General features: G+C 44.7%; 1 long non-coding RNA gene across 1 annotated transcript in view; it reads right to left on the bottom strand.

The window, feature by feature from the left end:
• Window positions 1-20,262, bottom strand: part of LOC106043488 (uncharacterized) — a 122,643-nt gene that overhangs the window by 93,366 nt on the left and 9,015 nt on the right. Inside the window, exon 5 of the long non-coding RNA XR_010825295.1 lies at window positions 276-342. This is a non-coding gene — a long non-coding RNA (uncharacterized lncRNA). The remainder of the gene's footprint in view (window positions 1-275; window positions 343-20,262) is intronic.

Raw genomic sequence — 20,262 nt, 5'->3', positions numbered from 1 at the left:
CTTTTTCCCTATGGACAAAATGCAGATGATTGCTATTGTCAGCAAAAAGTAACTGTGAATATATATTCTGATGGCCTGGATGAAAGCCCAGGAAAGCCATCAAGAGCTCCCCAGGGCCCAGACTCACCTCACATAATGTCAGCCACGTAAATAGTTTGTGAAAGCCCCATGGGCTCCTTCAGCAATTGGTGGAGGAGAGGCACACGTACCTGGCCATGCCCACACTCCCTCAGCATCAGAAGTGGCCTGAAGCTGATGCCTGACCGGGGGCTTACCTGGGGTCTGGAGATGTCTCTCATGCATGCTCTGGAGGGCAGCCTTCCTTCCTGTTCTGGGTCATTCCTGTGACAAAAGTGAGAAAATAAGAGCTCTGGTTAAGAATACAGCAAATTTCCATTTTCCAGCTCTGTGAAATACATGGGAGCCCATTTGATTTCATGTCCACAGAAGGTGGGAGTGACCAGGAAAAGGAGCAGTTCAACTTATTTATAACTAACCATTTTGTTTAACGCTGACGTTCAGCACAGGAAGAGTTCAGACTCTTTATTGAACTTTGAAACAAATTTTGGCAGAATTCACAAAAATGCTTCCTGAGAGCAAGTTCAGTTTGTATTTAATGCTACCTCTGAACTGATTTTTCTTCAATGACGTTATTGCAGCCTTTTCGCTTCCCCGGCCATTTAAAAGGATTTGTCTCTGAATACTGTGGATGCATCCAACACGAAGTGGTCTAACACCACAGGTTCAAGAATCATGCAGCTGAGATAAGCATCTTCTTCATTTGTGAAGGACAATCACATTTCAAGCTCCTGTGCATGCACTGAAACCTCTTTCTTCTGTTGGCATTTACCACTTGCCCTGTGCCATCATTTAGCTTGCTGGCAGAGAGAAATTACCCTTAATACCCAGAATGGAGTCTTCTGCTTGGAGATCAATAAACAGCAAACTGGAAACGTGGATTTAGACCAATACACTATTAGTTCTCTGGTAAATTCTCTCCACACAGGATGGCAGAAGCACAGTTATTACCCCATCATTACCGCTGTGCCCCCACCCAGCCATTACAAAGCTACTGGTATGACAATGGCTAGTGACACCAAGTGCCATCACATACCGGTAGGGCTTCTAAGTGCTCCCTTGGGAAGGCAACTGCCCACTTGCACGAGAGTCCTGGTTTATTACTGCTTCCTCACCCTTGTTTTATTTCTCTCTAAAGCACCACTTCAGCATTTAGAACAAACAAGCAGATTTTTAAAATAGCCAGTGCACTTTGCCCTCACTCACTGGCTGTCATTTTATATGAGGTAAACTTTGCAGATCTTCAGTAATTTCCTCAGAGAAGACGTAATTCCTGCTTCCAAATCTTTCCTGGCTTTTCACTGGACTTACGGCGGCCTGGACAAAAATGCTTCCAGCCCTGCGGCCTTACAGCAGAACAGGGGTTGGACAGGGAGGGTGAAGCTGTTTGTATGGGAAGAGCTACCTGGCACACAGGGAAAAACAAAGCTGCCTCCCCCACCATTACCTTGGATGGAGCCAGTGACATTTTCATGGGACAGGCCCCATACTGCCTGTATTGCGCTTTAAGGGGATGTGACCCTGTGCCCTCCCCCTGCCACCACAGGCCCCGTGGTTTCCTCAGCCTGTTCCATACTTCATCTCCGCAGTTTGGATTTTGGTCTCTGCTACCTCCCAGTCACCTCAGCCAATCGCACCCACCAGGACCTGGGCAGTCTGGCCTCAGATCACCTTCTTTTGGTGCACGGTGGGTCGCAGGCACTGCCAAAGCGCAGCTGCCATCTTAGCCAAAGCCATGGCTCTCCCTGTGCAGACACATGCGGTGCCCTGCTCTAAAGGTGTTGCTGTCCCAGTCACTTCTAGCAGCCCACTGCAGGGAGGTCCTGCCCTGCTGGCCCTGAAAGCATCAATACTTTCGAAGCATCAATGTATTAACAGCCAAAAAAACCAGCTTGTCTCAACCTTGCACCTAAACCAAGCTTATGGATGAATACAGCTCTCAAGGACAAAAACTGCACAAGCTAGAAAATGAAGGGTCTTGCCACAGGAACGCTGTTACCCCATTTGGCTGTAGAAGCTCTGTCCATTTCTCATCGTCTCCGCTGTGCTGCCTCTACTTCCCCCTTCAGAAAACCAAGGCACCGCGCAGCAGGACTGAGGCAGTGGTAGAGACAGCCAGGGGCCCCTGAAACTTGCTCCTCATCCATTCTGCTCTCACGGCTGTAAGCACCCCAGGAACAGGAGGTGAAGCCCCAGTTCGAGCCCCCAGCAGCCGTGTGTTGCCTCCACAACCCCCAGCCGTAAGCACCTCGCTCCTCTTTCTGTGCCTCAGCCAAGGCTGAGCTGGCAGACAGGAGGAGTTAGTTCCTCCTGGTTCTGAAGGTCAAATATCAAAACAGAATGATGTAATGAGTATTTCCACATTAGAGAGACAATCATGCTTTTTTTTAGGAATTAAAAAAGTGTTTCTAATCAAAGCAAAAAATATTAGATTTTTTAAGAAGCCCAAAAATTTAAAAAATACAGAGGCGCAATTAGTTTTTTTTCCCCCATTTTGGTGTTGGCTGAATGCTATTTGTACTGTGCCATTTAGAAGATCAAGCAGAAAAAATAAATCACTTTCACTGTTTTGAAAGTTCAAAACAATAAAGCCTTTTAAAACATCAGAATATTCTGATTTCTTTTCTAATGAATAATTCTGCATCAATTGAATAGTTTGGCATAGATTTTTAAAGCATCAGCTTTTGCAGAAATGGAAATCTGACTTTTTTTTAAATGTTCTGACAAAAAAAAGTTCACTTGTCAGCGGAGAACACTGCTCTCAGAACTGCAGTATGCACTGTCCTTCTTTATAGGATCTCCCCACTATACATTTTAGATCATACACACTTCGGAGATTAATGAAAAATTGGAATACTGTTTTCAAAGACTGTTTCACAGAGACTTACCTTTTGCTAGAAACGAACTTTACAAATTTTGAACCTCACATAGGCATCAGCCACACAGGGAGGGATGCAGTAAAGCCCCTAAAAATGCAAGATGATGCCTGAGAGCAAATGCAAGCACCAAATTGATATTCCAGTACTGTACCAAAAGTGTCCCCTCTCTCATGAGGTGTTAACCCAACTTTGGCCACTTAAGACTGTAAGAGATGCTTTGCACAAAATGGTTCTGAACCATGGGCTCCTAAACAAATTCCAGTTGTGTCTTAACTGTGTTCTGCTTTTCTATAAACCCCCCCCAAAATCATTTTAATTCTTTGTCCTAAATGGCTTACGATGCTTCTAAGTGATCTTTCATAATTGCTATGGTTCCTCTTAGCTGTGCTCCAGAGGGAAGATAACCAATTCTTGTATATTTTTAGTGTAAATCAAGAGTAATTCCCTTGAAGTCAAGAGTGCATAAAAGCAAAGTGAGAAGACAATTAAGTCCTGCTGTTTTCAAAGTGCTTTGGAATCTTTGGGAATAGGAAGGTGCTATATAAATCTAAGATATTATTATATTATTTATTAGTGTATAATAAATCCATGTAGCACAGTAACACATGTACAAAGTCTAAATACTAGACACAGGTCAGCAGGTTCTCCATATGTCTATTTTCTCTCTCCCTGGAGAGCTATGCCTTGTATAACGAGAAATGAGTAGCAAAATAAAAATGTGTAAGGGCCAATAAAAACAAGCTGGTTTTTAGCCCTTATAACTGAACGGTTTGTTTCAATGGCATCTTCACATAATACTTCAATTTTTTCTTGCTTCACAAGTCCACAGAGTAATGATGGACTACAACAGAAAGCTTCGGTGCTAATTTCAGAATGCCTGAGTCAGCCACTTATCTTCATTTATCCTCTTCTGCGGGAATCTTGTTTAAAAACAAAACAAAAACCACTGCAAATTCATAATCCTAAAATAAATAGATCCCCCCACCCTCCCCGAGTTTTGCTGGAAATGAAACTATGTCACACTATCTTCCTGCAATTTCTTATTACTGCCTTTATCCCTAGCTACAGTTAGTGCCAGTAGTCATATTGGTCTTATTGTTAAAGCACTAACAGCTCATATTTAGCAACTAAACTATGATTTATTTAAAGATTACAGCATGCCAAGCACAACAGACCTTTCCTTTCACAGTAGCTTGCAGCTTGTTGTCTGTCCCTGTGGTATCAAGTCTTGTTTTCCAGCGTGGAAACCTACTCATTAACTTTGTTTTCTTACAGAATAATCGTCATGCAGCCCAGGACTTCCCACGTGTTCTTTAACTGGCAGCAGGCACAATGGGTACACCCGCCTGCCATCCCCTAGGATGGCCGTAAGCCTTCCGTCATGATGCACGGGGACTTGTTGAGCTCTGAATGTCTCAAAGACTGAAGGTTTCAAAATTTCCTAACTCTCTTGATGTCCTCCACCAGACTCACGCCACTATGCCAATATCTTCCTCATGTGGAGGCACAGTGCTCTGTGCTTCATTAAGGCAATTTACTCTAATGACCTTTGTCATTCAAATAGCCGCAAATGGCAACATGAGTGCCAGGCCCTGATGCATGGACAAGACAGCGCAGGCATCCCAGCTTTCTAGGGGATGCAGGCACTGAACCAAACAAATGTAAAGGTAAAACTGATGTGCAGAGGCTGTAAGACACACAAATGATTCACCTCATATAACAAAAGGGTCAGAATCTGTCTCCCTGTTTGGAACAGTCTGGAATCGATGAATCTTTGGCCTGTCGCTATATTCAGGAGAGCCAAGTAACTGCTGGGATATTTCTTCCCTGTGCCCTGCACTTCTGCATGTCTTAATATTAGCTGTGCTTTCTGGAAATAGCTTCCATTTTGTATTCTGTTCAGATAACAGCAGAGCAGAGGAGACATATGCTGTGCTGACAGGAAAGAGATTGTTGGAGCTGCTCTCAAAGCTGGAAAAGAAAATAAAAGCGGCAGAAGAGGAATATGTTCCCCTCAGAGGAGTTCGTCCCCTTAGAGCATGAACAGATATGTACTATTCTTGGTTATGATTTGTTCCTCACTTGAAATCAAGCACAAGTTTTGTACTGCTGCCCATCACTGTGCTATCTCATCCCCTGACTCTCCACATGGAAGCAGCTTTCAGAGCAGTGTCTCCTCTGGAGATCTTTCCCATTTGAATCTGTCCAGCCTGCATTTTGTGCATGAATGAAAAAGCTGTCGATGTCTACATCAGTCTCTAAAATTTTCTGATCTCTCCTGTGTGATATGTCATTGGGCAGCTTCTTCCAAAGAAGAATGGCTTTCTCCTCCTCTCCTCCCCACAGCACATACCGCTACCCGATTCTGCTCGGGGTTCAGAGCAGCTGGCATCTCAGTGGCACCAGGCCATTTAAATCTCTGATCAAATCTGTATTGTAAAGTGATGGCCAAGTACATGGGCAAATTGTCATCACAACCTTTCTACCAAGGAACTACCAACATGTTCCAGATACCTTGAATGTTGCATAAGAAGAACCTGGAAATGAATCAAAGGATGGATCACCGCACTTAAGTCTGCAAAGTTTGAGCCAATGGCCATCACATGAAAATGATAATAAAACACAGAAGCATGCTGGCATTAACAGAAATGTGTTCAGAGGGGTTTGAATCAGGCCCAAGGTGAACTCTACAATGCATCCAGCCTCAAGGTGACCTCTCCAAGTTTCCTCTTGTTTTGTGTTTGTTTTTATTTGATTACAGAAAATTGAGCCACAAATATTCCTGGGTTAAAAAAAGCATCTGCATCAGATTTGGCTAGCAGAAATGGAAAGGGAATTGAAATTTGAACTGTTTTAAATATCACATTTTATGATATATGGTCTCCGACAACACATTGTCTTTCTGTGGAGTCTTGTGTGTGTGGTCCTTAAATCCCTTTTCATAAATAAAGCCATCTGTCTCTTTTGAACTATAGTAGCTCTAATTTAAAAAGTCAGTATTTGCCAATGTCTACAACTCATTAGCTCCAAAGCTGTGAAAAACTTGCATATCTGATGCACCATTCAGCAGTGTCTGGCAATTGCTGTGTTTTTAAAATTATGCCCATTAGTTGTAAACACCCGTTTTTATGAAAGATGCATTGAGCCATAGATGTAAGATTAAGAAAAAGAGCCTAGCACTCAACCTCCTGTCCTCTAATGAAAAAAAATCACACTTGGGGATCTACCTGGAGATAAGAACTGTGACAGATAAATATTTAGTTTATTTCTATGCATGTGGTTAGCTTCCCTTACAATAAAGAAATACAGGGACAGAGAGAATAATTCTGAATAAAAGAGAGATTTGCCTCTGAATAGACCTCATTACCAGGATTTCTGGGGACATCCCAGGTTCTGTAAGAGAGGGCTCTGAAAGAGCTGTGTGGTTGTCCGCAGGAAGACTGGCAGATGGAGGACAAAAGAAAAAAATCCATCTGGGGACAATGTTTTTCCCATCAAGATGCATTTCTCCAACAATACCTTCTCCACAAAACCTTATGATGCTTAGTTGCCAAGATCAAAATTGATAAGTACGTTTCGGTGACAGAAATATTCTGTGGTGCAAGATTTTCTGAGGTGCTGAAGCACTTTGCTGCCTCACCAGCAATTCCCCAGGACAAAGCAGAGTGCCTTCTCTCTGCCTGCTCACCCGGTCCTTTGAAGTAAAGCAACAATCCAATCTGCATTTCTTTGAACCAAAGTAGCTGTGCAAAGAGGATCGCAAGGCTAATGCTTTCGCGGACTAGAAAAGATGACGGAAAATTAGAAAAAAAAAAAAGGTGGGAGGAAAAAGCATATAGTGTATCCAACTATTTAAATATACTACTTGTAGAGGAGAGCTCTTCTAAAATCGGATTCCAGCAACATGACCCTGCGACAAAAATTCACAAGGCCTTGCACACTTACAACTTAGAAGCAAGTTTTAAAAACCTTTGGTAAACATGTTGAAAGAGAAAATAAATCCAAACCTTCCTCCTGGGTACGTAGGAACCAGGAGGTCTGTGTTTTGATGTGTTTCAACAAACACGGAGCAGATTCCCAGTGAGATTAACAAAATTTAAACATATTCATGAGTGGTTTGTTGAGCCGGACTTTGTTACAGGCGATTTTAGACAAATCACTTGTTACTTCTTAACTCCTCAAACATCTGCAACTTGGAACTGATGCTGATATATGACAGTATCGTGCCTCCCAGGGAGAGGTCCAAGGTATAAATAGCATTTCTTTCACCTCTTCTGAAATCTTCAGAGGAATTTCTTAAGAAGAAAATAAACTTGCTCTAAACAGGGATAAGCCCCACAGCCAAAGCCCACTGGAGGAAAAAGAAAGACCCTCCTTGATTTCAAAGGGCTTTGAATGATACCTTGAATGTGCTTCTGAAGGCTCTCTGAAGACATGGAGTATCATGAAAGGGGGCACGTGTGTGCGCCTGTGGAGGAAGGGGATTAACTATCGGCTCCATCTAAATAGACAACCAGGCAATCCTGGACAGGCCTTGTGGAGGCTCGGGGGCTTAAGGCAATCCTTATCATGCAGCAAAGATGCCGCTGGGCAGGCAGAGATGCTCCTACCTTGGAGAACAGCAGCTTTTAGTGGAGTAGAAAGACGTTCAAAACGGTCTCCCTCCTTAACCTCCTTTCCCTTATTACTCTCTGTCTTCCAATTCTCTCTAACACCTTATTTATTTATTTATTGGCAGCAGATTCCTTTTCTTGCCAGGAAACAAAGTTTTTTTATAAAGAAATCTGGGATAGAAAAAGCAAGCGCATGCCACCTGCTTCTTCAATGACCTATCCTGCTTCCAGGGCTGACCACATATGTAATGAGAGACTTCTCAGAAAGGAAGGAAATGCATTGCAAAAGGTTACAAACCTCCATTTGGCACTAAAATTCTGGGCTAGATCTTCTGAATATGCGGCCAGAAAAATTACTTTCCTCGTACAAAAATTACAAACCTCCTTGAAAACAAATTGTACACCCTGATTTTAGAGGGCTGCAGTGAGACTTCCCCTGGCCAAAGCACCCCCATGTTACAGCCGCACAGGCTGGCTCCTGCAGAAATGGAGGAATGCACTTGGAGGACTTCGCTGAGGGTGTAGCAGGGTTACAAATGTCAACTGGTGGGATTGTCCCTTGCTGGAGGGTTTAAAAGCAAAATACAAGAAAGCAAGGAAGTGTCAGAGATAGCTATAAAAATACCATGGGAGGGAGACCTCAAAAATGCTAAAAGGGAGTCTGGTACTGTGGGGATTCAGTCTCAGGTAATCACTGAATCACCAGATTGTAGGGGTTGGAAGGGACCTCAAGAGATGATCAGGTCCGACACCCCTGTCAAATCAGGTTCCAAACCGCCAGATTCTTCTGTGATCAAAATTACCATTACAAATAAGAATTCAAGGGTCAGCTTGTTCCAAGGCAACCACCTCAAAGTCAAAGAAGAGGGAAATGAGTTTGTAAAAAGCAAATTTTTTTCCCCTTAGATTTGGCAAAATCTTTTCAGCTGGCATTGCTGTTAGCAAGGGAAAAGATGAGGTGTGGATGAGCCTACCTGCTGCTGAAGCCACAAGTCCGGGATGGGGAAGGGAAGTACCATGTACCCATCACTCACAGCACAACAGCAAGGAAGGGGTGGCTCGGGCTGCCTGCCTGCGCTGTGCCTCTCCTGTAGGCACAGGCATTTCTCTCTCCAGGGCTATTAATAGAGCACCTTTTCAAAGACAGAGAATTCTCTTCAGAAATAGGGAGATAATGAGCCTGTATCCACTCAACGTTGTATTTAGATAGAAAAACAAAACAAATAACGCTGTCAAGATTTATAGCAAATACATTATAAAGGGCACTAGGACATTTGTATAAAGAACAGAAATGGACCCGCAGTAGAAAACACACTGCTTTTATGACTTTAACTTTAGGGCATGAAAGACACCTCATTAATGATTAGAGGGATACAGATGAGCCATAACAGTCTATATATCCTTATAAATGATATACAGGGAGAGCTAAAAGACAGCAAACTACACTGTCTGGTGCCGGGCTGCTTTTTCCCTCATCACCTCTTTCTTTCTTTCTCAGTCTTCCAGCTCCAATAAGGCAATTAAAGCTTAAATTGACCAACCGTGTATTAACTTAATCAAACAACTAGCCACTTGTGGTGGGTGGCATGGACTAGACAGGAGCATGACAGCAACACCCAGGGACCTGGAAGGAGCCCAAGGCCCCATGACGGTGCAGCACACACCGTGGTGCTGACACTGGTGCGAGTGCTGCAAGCGGCCCATTGGCATGGTGCCGGCTCGTCCCTCGGGAAGGATCCCCCCTCAGCCAGCTTGCAGCCACCTGCCTGGTTTTGCTCCTTATCTCTAAGACTTAACTGATGTCTGCTGAGATGTTCTGCTGCAAAGCAAGGTCCTGCCGCTGCAGGAAAAGAAAGTGAACCTTCTGCTGAAAAGAAGCTTTTATGCTTTCTATAAATGTTTTAATTTGGGGTCTTTGCTCCTGTTCCTCTCCTTCTTTCCTAATTTCCAGTGCAGAAGAAGTAACTCTATTTATGGCAGTCTAAACCACCGCCTGTATTTGCCAGCAGGAGCCAGCTAAGCACACACGTACGGCCAGTTATTGCTGACAGACAACTGACGTAATTAACTCATTAAGTCACAGTAACTCGGTATCTTTGGATCATTTGATTTTATGCTATAAGACTACCCATTCATCAAAGAATTTACCTCCTTGTGGACAGGAAGGAAGGGAAGGAAGGGGGCGGACGATGAGGCAGAGCAAAATTAAGTGACTCGCTCAAGGTCATAAGAAGCCTGCAGGACCGGCACGGCTGAGCTCAGTGTTGGACGCCAGCTCAGGGACTTAGTGCCAAGAAAACGCCGCCTCTAATAATCAGACAACCATGCATTTCACGTCAGGTGGCAAACCACCAGTTTCCCTTCAAGACAGGGAAAAAGGTGGTGCTAACTATGGGCCCTGGCTGCAGCTCAAACCTTGGCTAACCCCTCCAGAACGGGGCTCACAGAAAGTCTCTGACTTCTTTGCGGTGATCTCTGCCTCCAGCAGAGCAGCTGGAGTAGGAACAAGTCTCGTACTCACTCTAAAGCTGTGATAAAGTGGGAGGAGAGCAACCAAGTGCTTGCCACCTGCTGTGGGGCACTGACTGGAGAAATCCCATCCCCAGGCGCGTCGCAGCAGGCTCTTCCATCCTTCTCCCTGCTCACGGTACTTCTGATGCAGAGGTTCTCCAGGCACAGCTGAGCACAACGGGGGTCAAACCCATGGCAGGGATAGACAAAAAAACAAGAGGTCAAAATGAAAGCAAATTTGTTAAGTATATTCTTGACTTACACAGCAATTAATTTTACCAGAGGAAAAAAAAATAAAATCTTTCCAACCACGGCAGTTCAAAGTGGAGAAGCAGTGCCTACACCATGCATCAATCTCCTAAAACGTAGGTGTGTGTTTTAGGGGGGTCCTGCAACTATTAACCAAGTTAAAGCAGTCCTGAGGCTGCTGTAACACAATGCAGCTCTAACAATGCAACGAGGCATCTGGAAAACCTCGCAATCCTGCACTGCCTTCTGCAGTTTCTTTGGCCTGCAGACAATGGACAGGCTCCCAGACTAAGGTCAATGGCTCCCCAGGGCTTCTCGAAAGCTGCTGTTGCACAGGCACCTTTTGATTTTGGAGCTGAATTCTCCATTGCCTTGGTGCGTAATTCTCTCTTTATGGAGTTCTTACCTTGGGGGAAACGGGTTTTATTGCAAAGTCAAAAGGTAATTTTTGCATAGACTCCATTACCTGTTTATAATTAAAACCATAAAATCCCTTTGTAGGAGGCTTAATAACTTCCCCCCACACCAAAAGAGCTTTTCATAAAAAAGACTCATTAAAAGTACTCACAGCTAATGCTGTAAAATGAGGAGAAATATGTAAAATTATTGGGATTTATTTCCCCATTACAAAAAAAAAAAGGTGGTTTTCCCCCATTCATTTTTATAGCTCAAAGCAATACAAAAATGGTAGCCAACCTTAGCCTTTCTGGCCCTCCTCCCTCCTTTTTCCCTCTTCCAGGAGATTATGTGCCCACATTTGGGACTTAGCAGCACCAAGAGAAGCAGCAGTGATACCTGGCCACGAGACAGCTCTGGGAGGCCCAAGGCCAGCTGTTCCTACCAGCTCCATGTCCGGTTCGCTTGTCTTGATCTCACTCCATTCCCAAGCACGGCAGGGCAGGGCAATGTGAGCAGCATGCACAATTCCTCTGAAGCTTTTTGTCATTTGGGACCCATGCAACTGAAAGATGGTTTTGATTTCTGAAGGCTATTAACATTTATATACACACATATATATATATATATATCTTTGAAGGGCTTTAAAATATATGGATGTAGAGTAGAACTGCGTGTTTTATTTTGTGGTAACAATTGTCTAGGAATATGGATGTGGAGGGTTACCTCAGCTTGGCTATCAACTGATCATGTGCTGAGCAGCAGACCTCAGGTGCCCCAAATAGTGTGCGTGCTCCTTCATCCCTTAGGTAAGCCCACAGTCCGAGCAGTGCGTCGGCACAGAGACAGCTTCAGAGCCTTTCCTGATGGCCACTGACTGCACTGCAGCTGCGATCCAGGATCTGTTCATCTGGGCAGCAGAACAAAAGCTGGAGCATTGTGCATTTTCTCCAGGACAGACAGCCGACTGGTCATGGAGCAGATCACACTCCAGACATCCTCAATCTGCATCTGAGCAAGATTCCTGCTTGTTGTGTGACTAAGAGATGCTGCCCTATCGGCCACACACAGGTGTTGGCAGCCTCCAGCTCCCCAGGTCTGCTGGAGCAAGGCAGCACAGCCCCACTACCAAAGGCATTTCCAGATCAGTTTACAGTGGGATGAAAAAGAAGCACAAAGATGAGAAAGTTGGTAAAGTGCAAGAAATACCTCTAATAGTCAAAGCTTTTAGGGTTGTAATATTAAGTAAAAAATATTTTAGAGTACAGGAATTAGAAAAACAAACAAACAAACAAACCATCACAATTTGATTACACTCTCAGTCTGAACTGGTCCTGGGCTAGTCATTGTCCTTGGAGAGCTTTGTTGGTCTTTCTCCATCTTTGAAGAATAAAAAACATACAAGGAAAAATACAACAACAAAAAAACTTTTAACACTACATGGCAAAAATAAATCCAAACCAAATCTCAAGCAAGGTTTCTAAAAAGTTATGGGTATCATACAAGCAGTTTGAGCTGCATGGATTCATGACCCACAGGCATCTCAAGCAGAGACCAAACAAGCCCTACCCTACAACTATCTTCAGAAGTTTTCTGTTCCATTGTCCCTTCAAATGACCTTATTTCCAGCTCAGATTTCCAGCCCATGTTTATTCTTTTTCCCTTGCCCTAAGTAACACGTCCTCATCATCAGGAGCACTTGATAATTGCACCTTGGCAGCAAATTATGTAGGCAAATGAGCTAAAATTTGATAACTTAAGTGCTAGCACAGCAGAGGCCTGTCCCTGCTCATGCCACATTCATGCGTTAATAGGCAAGTGTCATCGCCCTACCCTCCTGCACAGGAAAGTGGATCTATTTGAGCCCAGGAAAGTCCAGACCCTTGGGAGCCTGGCATAAGACGTATATTGCCTTTAGCAGAAGCAGAATGAGCAGAGACTGTCTGAACTCAGGAAGTTTGGAAGCATTATTTGGGGAAAAACAAGCTCTGAGTTTTGCCTCCACTCACAGGTTAATGACTACATAGCCTTGTTTAACTACAGAATCGTTGCGTCTTTTTCCATCCCTCCTGGCTAATCACTGATTTTTTTTTTTAATTGCCTTCCTTATTTGCAATCATGTCTCTAATATCTCTATTTTCTTTTTTTTCTTGTAAGTCCTTTTCAGTCAGAAGTGCTGACTCATGGGGGAACTGAGGTTAAAGAAACTTTATTTATGTCAAAGAAATTGATCCCTGGTAATTTAAAGCCTTCCTGCACCACTATTTATCTTATGCTTCTTACTCCAGGTCTTTGTCTCACATCTGGACCATGGCAGGTGGAAAGCCATGCATCTGTCAGAACAGCAAAGCTGTCTCATTGCTCATTTTTGGCCTTCTTGACCTTGCTGCTCACCTTACTTTATTAGTGCAGTTCTTTAGAACTTCTGACAAAGCGAAATATTCCCCCCTTGATGCCCTCCCTCGTTTAATCTAGTAGCACTTCAAATGTCTTTTTCAAGTTATAGCAACCTCTCACCTCCCTCTGCCACCTTTTCCCCCTTTTCTTCTTCTTTTTTTTCCAGGCGACACTTGAAGCCCACCTCTCGCCTTTTAGATTCATCCCTATGTCACTTTGGCGCACAAATAGCTGTTTTTATGTTAATCCCACTGATTTTTTCCCTCCCTCGTGGGCTGAGTTACTTCTAAATTCCTTGTAACCCATCTTCATCCCTGTGGTAGAGAAGCAAACAGGACTTACTTCACCACTCGAGACTCCTTTGTAAAGGACCTCCAACCATGACTGAGGGTTTCTTCATTTTGTGCTGTCCTCCTTGATCTCAAGGAGTTTCTACTCCTTGAATACATGCCCGTTGGCTATCTTTCAAACTTTAAGGCTTTATCTTCATAACCTACGCTACAATGATCCCATCACTCTGCACTCCCGAGGGAAAGTAAGCCAAACCAACAAACTGTGGGCTGGCAGCGTCACCCCTTCTTCCCCACAGGACCTCCTTGCTCCAGAATGGCGTAAATGTGATGGGAGCGCAGCGAGCCCATTAAAACGGGCAGCCTTGGGGCTGTGCCTGCACGCCCTTGTCCCTGAAAGGCAGAAAACCTGTCCCATTTGCTAACTGATGCAGTAAGTCAGCTGCTCCCAAAGCAGCCAGGAGATGCTGCAATGATGGCTGTAAAAAAAATGCTATCTCATTTATCTGTCCCTAGTACAAGAAGGTGCCTCGTAATGTTGGTTTGTAGCCTCATGGTTTTTCTCTATTATTTGTAACTCACTCTTCCAGAACCTTCAATGCAATCAGCCTTGGTGGGTCTCCCCATCAATTTATCTTTTCCTATGCCTTAACTCTCTTGTGTACGCAGACTTTAAAGACTCTGTAGGAGGGACAATGCCCTCCTGTCTGTACTGTACCCAGTTCAACAGGACCGGGATCCAGCTGGGGCTCATCAGCAGCAATGGTGCAATAATGATGAAAAGCCCTCTCCAGCTGCACTTTGGGTCTCAAGCTTTCCTTGGAAGGATCCTGAAGAATTCATAGAGGAATTTGTGACACGTTACACTGCAGTAGTGAAATTTATCAGCTGTACACAACAAAAAAAGCAATCACAGTGGAAGAGAACCAAAAATTAGATGGGGTTAACGAGTCTGGTGATGGGGGGAAGAATCACTCAAAGACGTTAAACGAACCAGTCATGTTACAACATCACTTTTGCTGCAAGTTATTTGTAGTTAGGGTATTTATACTTGTTTCTAAAGAAAAGGACATTAAAGTTAATAGAATACAGTAAACACTAGAGGAAAGTCTGAAACTATTTGAAACGCTACGCAGCTGCTGTTATTATTTATGGGAGAAAGTCCAGCTTGCAGGGGGGGAATTCAGAAACTTTTAGTTATGAGCCTGGCTTCAGAGATCTGCCTCCTGCACCAAGGGAGCTGGGAAAACTCACACACACATGGCTCAGCTCAGCTGCAGGCAAGCACCAAGGATGGACTTCACTCATCAAATGCACGAGGTACCACCACGTTCAATAAAGCTGATATATCATTTACAAGACGCTGCGAGATAGAATATGCAGTAATCACAACCAAAGCACAGCAAAAGAGCAACAGGACAGGTATGAAAAATTGTGGACGTATTAGCAATTTGTCATAGACAAGGAGTTTACCAAAGCTGGAAGAAATGGAACAATGTGCACTTTCTGTGGCTTTAAACCAAGTCAGACGTTGAGCTCTCCATTCCAATTTCAGGGAACTAAATAGCAGTGATAATTGATGAACAGCACTGAGACGTCTTCCCATGCCTTTCAGTCCCTGATTCTCTCTTTCTGGTAGGAGAAAATTTCCCCAACAAACAGTTTATCGATTGTCTGTTACACATTTTTTTCCTCAGAAATTGTTAGAATGCCATCCAGGCGTCAGACAAGATCCTAAACTGGAAATTGAACTAGGGAAGAAAGATCGCTGACTGCTGTAGCGTTCGGTCTGACATTCAAGAATCCAGACCCAGTTGTTACCTCAAGAGCCAATGACCCACGCCACGACATTTCACCTTGCTGCCTTTCCCCACTCCTGACAGCAAAGTAACAACAATGCCAGCCTCCAAATTCCACAGCCTTTGCTATGGAGAGTGCCTAAACCAGAAAGGATCGCATTTGGGGATTGCAGAAGTGACTGCAATACAAAACAATAAATAATAATAACAGGCAAAGAGTGTTGTAAGTTCTGTATCGTGCACTCTGCCTCCTGTCTTGGATGGTTCCATATTCTCATTTTTCGAGTTTTGTTGTCGGACCCTTGCAGTCTGCAGCAATACTTATTTCTCCCTCCATAAAACGCCTTCACGTAGCACTCTAAATGATGCTCAGCAACGTGAACAAGTAAGCCATTAAAAGTGTCAGTAAAAGACGTGCAGGTACCGAAACACAAACTTAGGGTGATTTTGTTATTATTATTATTTTTGAAAGACTAAGCACTAACATCTACTAAGTTTTACAGTGTGGATTGGTGCTCTTAAACTTAGAAATCAGCAACACCGGCTACTAAATTGCATTTAAGCCACAAGTGCTTTCCAAAAAAGCCTGCTTGTGATGGGTTCTGCCCAGACACGTCCTTCCTGCCCCCCTCAGTGTGTGGGGAGGGAGATTCCTTGGCCACTACCCCGGTGGTCACACATGGCTGAAAATCTGCCCCCTTGCACATCTCAGCCCGAGCCCAGCACCGTAAGGCCACACCACTTTCATCCCAGCCTTGCATCCCAGTGCAGCACCTTGTTACTTTTGTCCTTTAAAAAGAACACCCTCAAAATGAGTAGGAACCATCTCGTTTTTCCGCACAAAGGAAGGTGAAAGCCCAGAACTAACAGCTTCCAACAGGATCCCCAGCCGCCCTGGCGTGCGCAGGGCGACGTGCATACAAATGGTGCCTAATTAACTGCTTAAGGACAGATTAGTTGCCATATGGTGCCAAGAATGATGGGTGTGCTTCCAGCGCAGAATTGACAACAAATATGCCATCTGATAAAGCACACCGCCGGGAAGATGAGCTGCCTGCACCCCGGGGAGCAGAGGGGAGGCGGGCACGTGGTGAGGTTTTCAGAGCTGCTGTGGCCGAGCACGAGGCGAGGGAGCAGGGGACTGCAGGCACCCGGGTGCTGAGGCTTCAGCTGCTTGCGCCTAACGCTGCCCCAACCACCTAGGTCTGAGAGATGTCAGCAGTGACCGTGTGGTGCTCTCGTCTCAGTGGCAATTACTCTGCAGCCACACAGTAGTTCAGGGACTAAGACACCAGCTAAGGAGGCCAAGAGGGAGGAAGAGATGGGTCTGTGTACTGACCTATTTCTCCGCCCAAGCCAGATGCCTCTCACAAAGGAAGTCTTTCTGTTTGAATACTGGAAAGGGAAGGGATGCCCTTGGCTTCCATCCCTGGGGCAGAAGCCTGCCCTCGAAGCCCCACCTCACCCTGCAGTGCCCTTTGCTGCATGAAGGCTGACCTGGGACAAGTAACGTTGTTCTGCAGCTCAGAAACACGATGGGCTCAGTAGGGGTTCAGCCACACAGCACGGCCGGTGTCTGGGCAGAAGGAAGAAAGGATGGGGAAGGATCACACCTCTGAGCTGTGACAAGCCGTTTCATCAGCTCAGCCGCCTTCTTCAGCAGTGCCTTATCCTGCACGTGTTAATCAGGAGAAATCGTTTAATCTTTCTTACCTCCTTTTTCTCTAAAATGGGTTATTGATACATCCCAGCCTCGCACGGTTTGGCACGGATAAATCCATAACCAGCACTCTGTTGCCATGGTTATGGGACTCTCTGAACGGGTGTGTGCGAGAAAGAAATGCAAACGGTAATTCATACAGATCCCCTCTTTCTAAAATCCCAAATTGCATCAGTTGAAGTTGAAGCAAAGTCCCTGCAAATCAATGCTAAGGCTCCACTGTGGTGCAGATCAGCTTGTTGAAGCCTGAGCTCCAATATTTCCCCAGAGCATTCCCAACACCTGCTGAAACTGACAGCCCTGAAAGCAAGAAGGGCCCTGCCCCCAATGTTGGAGCAGCAGATTATTCTGCAAGCATTATACTATCGAAAATGGTGTTGTAATGAAGAGTAGCTGACAAAACATTCACTGTGAGCACCAGAAATTCAAGAGACCCTGTGCTTTTATAGGAGCAATTTACGCAGGGCTTTGATTACCTCTGAAATGGAACAACCTTGAGTAGGAACTGAGAGCTCTCCTTCTGCTCTTGCTTGGACCTCAGTAGGAGCTGGAAAACGGAGGAGATGGCTTACATGTTAAACTGAAGCAAAAGAAAGGACCCTCCCGCCTTCACAGAGTCTGTTCACCTTCTCCCAGCACAGCTTTAAACACCTGCCTGCAGCCTGCACCTCGTGCCGCTCCCCTGCATACACAAAGTGACATGGCAAGCGGTGTACAAACGCCCATCTGCCTCCTACTGCCATGCAGCACTCGAAAAATAAGAAGGAACAAACACCAACAACACTGATGATGTAAAAAGACACAATAACACCGGATAAAAATCCCTGATGCTGAAAGTGGGCTACGACCCACTGAGATCTCCAGCTTTGGCACAGCTCTGGAAATCTGAACTACAGAAGCCTGAGGAGATAAGAGCTGAGAATTGCTAGGCTAGACGAAAAATCTACTTTAGTGCAGAAAATGTTAAAGCAACTTCTAAACCACAGCCAGGAGGCACCTAACTACTGCATTGCAATGGGCCATTGAGCATCACAGCAGCCCCAAAAGGAAAGTAGCTGGAGCGCAGAGAGGAAAATGGAAAGGGGCAGGGAGAACTGCAAGGTAAGAGACTTGCTCCTGCAGAAGACATAGCACACAGACACACAGCGTGCCTCTTCAGCAGAAAGCCACCTGCCCTGACCACCAACCCAGGCTTTCAGAGCCCCACCGCTCTGTGCAGACGCTGCATGGTCGGGAGCAGGTTGGGAGTCAGCCCTCCACGTGCAGTGTGTCACGACTCAATTATCGGCACTAATTGTGGGTGCCACTTTGTCACCGCTGGGATCACGTCGTGGGTTTTAAGTAGACAGAAGCAGACTGAACTCCATCAAGTAGCATACTAGTCTCAAATAACTTCAAAATTATTGAAGTCAGGCATACGATTAGCTCCAGAGGCAGGCAAAAAAAAGTTATTACAAGATCAGCAAAATCCCACAAAACTGCCGCTTTTTATTCAAATGCAACTCTATCAAAACGCTTCACACAGCAGACTGGATGCCATTTACAACACTTCACTGAGAGAAACAACGAACATGTTTTTTAGAAGATAAGGCTTTTCACACTCTTCTTTATTATCATTACACTAATTATTCTGGGATAGTCATTCCCTTCTTGTTCAAGAAACATGGAAAATTCAGAAAGAAAATGCAGTACAGTACTCCCCCCTCCCTCATCCCTTTCCTTCTGAGAGAATGGTTAAAGGCTCTCTCTTAGGACTCTAAAAGTAAGACACTAAATACAGTCAGACAAGAGATTGTCACTTATATTCAGTGTTTTTACAAAATCCAGTAATTTATAGAAAAGCAAGGTTCTTCAAAATGACCTTTTAGGTACTAGACAATTTATCTGAAGTGGAAGAAAGAGGAAAAAAATCAAGAGGACTTTCTCATGATAGTATGAAGTGCACTTAGTAAGAGAAAGCTGTTGAAAATACTTATGCTCTATTTTAGGCCTTTCCGCTGTTGCCCATCACCATGGTATCAGAACATCTGAAATGTAAAGCAGGCGAGCGACCTCGGGGTCCCCGTGGGGTTTCCGGCTCTTTCTTGTTTTTGGCACCCACAGAATCCCATGCCAAGGGAGCCCACGTGTGCTTGCTTTCGGTGAGGGTGACAGCATGTAGCATTTTTCTGCAGTGCTACGTATGAGGAAGGACCTACAGCAGTTCTTAAATTGGTCAGTTTGCCTTTGTCCATTTACCTCTGGAACTATTTTCCATAACCAGGCCCTTTTTGGACACGGTACCTAAGCTTCAGAGTTTGAAAGTGGCATGTTAGCTTCTCTGAGGCCCGTGTAGATGTCTTGAGGTGCAAATACATGTTTTACTATAAATACCTCATTTCGAAGTCTGAATGGGTTAATTTTCTTCACTGGTAATTCTGTGAAACTTCTCAAATGGATGTAAATTCATGGCATACACTTTTTAAAGCTTTTTCTTTTACCATAATAAAAACCCAGTCCCTGTCACACTTCTGTGTCTCTCCTAACGTGACAGCCAGGACCATCACTGTCACAAGTTACATGATGTAGCTATTATTACAGTGAACATTACGTCTCAAATGATAGGATTTTGTGGTCATCTGGTTGTGCTGTGCAAAATTCTGTTTAAACAGAACTAACGATGAAACATTTAGAACCATTACATAAAGCATCAAAGAAATGAAAGAAAAAAGTTATGAAGACGACCAAAAAAAAAAAAAGGTGTGGGGGGGGAGGTGGGGAGAAGTACCTGAGGACATTCGACATTCTCCAGTGCAGCTCTTACCTAAACAGCAGTTCTAATTTCTCCTACAACTCCTACCAAGGCTTGTGGTTAGAGCTGCACAGATGTCCTGAGCCAGACCATCTTATCTGGCTGCATCCACATTGCCACACAGTCCAGGAAACCAAACTTCTGCAGACGAGTTATCCCACCGATTTTAGGGACTGGCTTAATGCACCATCAGCTGTACGCTGGGAATGCGAATTTGGTGCTCTGACAAAGCTCGACAGCTGCTTGGTAAATCCATGCAGGCTCCTGCCTTCTCCTCCTTGTAACCCTTCTGCCTGGCCGCGACTGGCAGCGTACAGATCTGCACGCAATTTCCAGGGACTCAGCAAACTAAATTGCTGGCTCAATCCCCCACCAAGAAATCTGGGAAAATTAAATCAGACCGGAGTCCTCTAGGTCATGCACCAGACGTTTCCGTGCTGCCCTGGGAAGAGCTGTGGGCATCACAGAGGTCTCCTACCTGCTGGGCTCGGGGCAGGCAGACTCCGAGTGGTGCAGGGTCAGCACGGGGAGGTGCAGGG

The sequence above is a fragment of the Anser cygnoides genome, chromosome 16 (genome assembly GCF_040182565.1).
Source record: "Anser cygnoides isolate HZ-2024a breed goose chromosome 16, Taihu_goose_T2T_genome, whole genome shotgun sequence".
NCBI classification, from domain to species: domain Eukaryota; kingdom Metazoa; phylum Chordata; class Aves; order Anseriformes; family Anatidae; genus Anser; species Anser cygnoides.
This window is presented reverse-complemented; position numbering and strand designations above follow the sequence as displayed.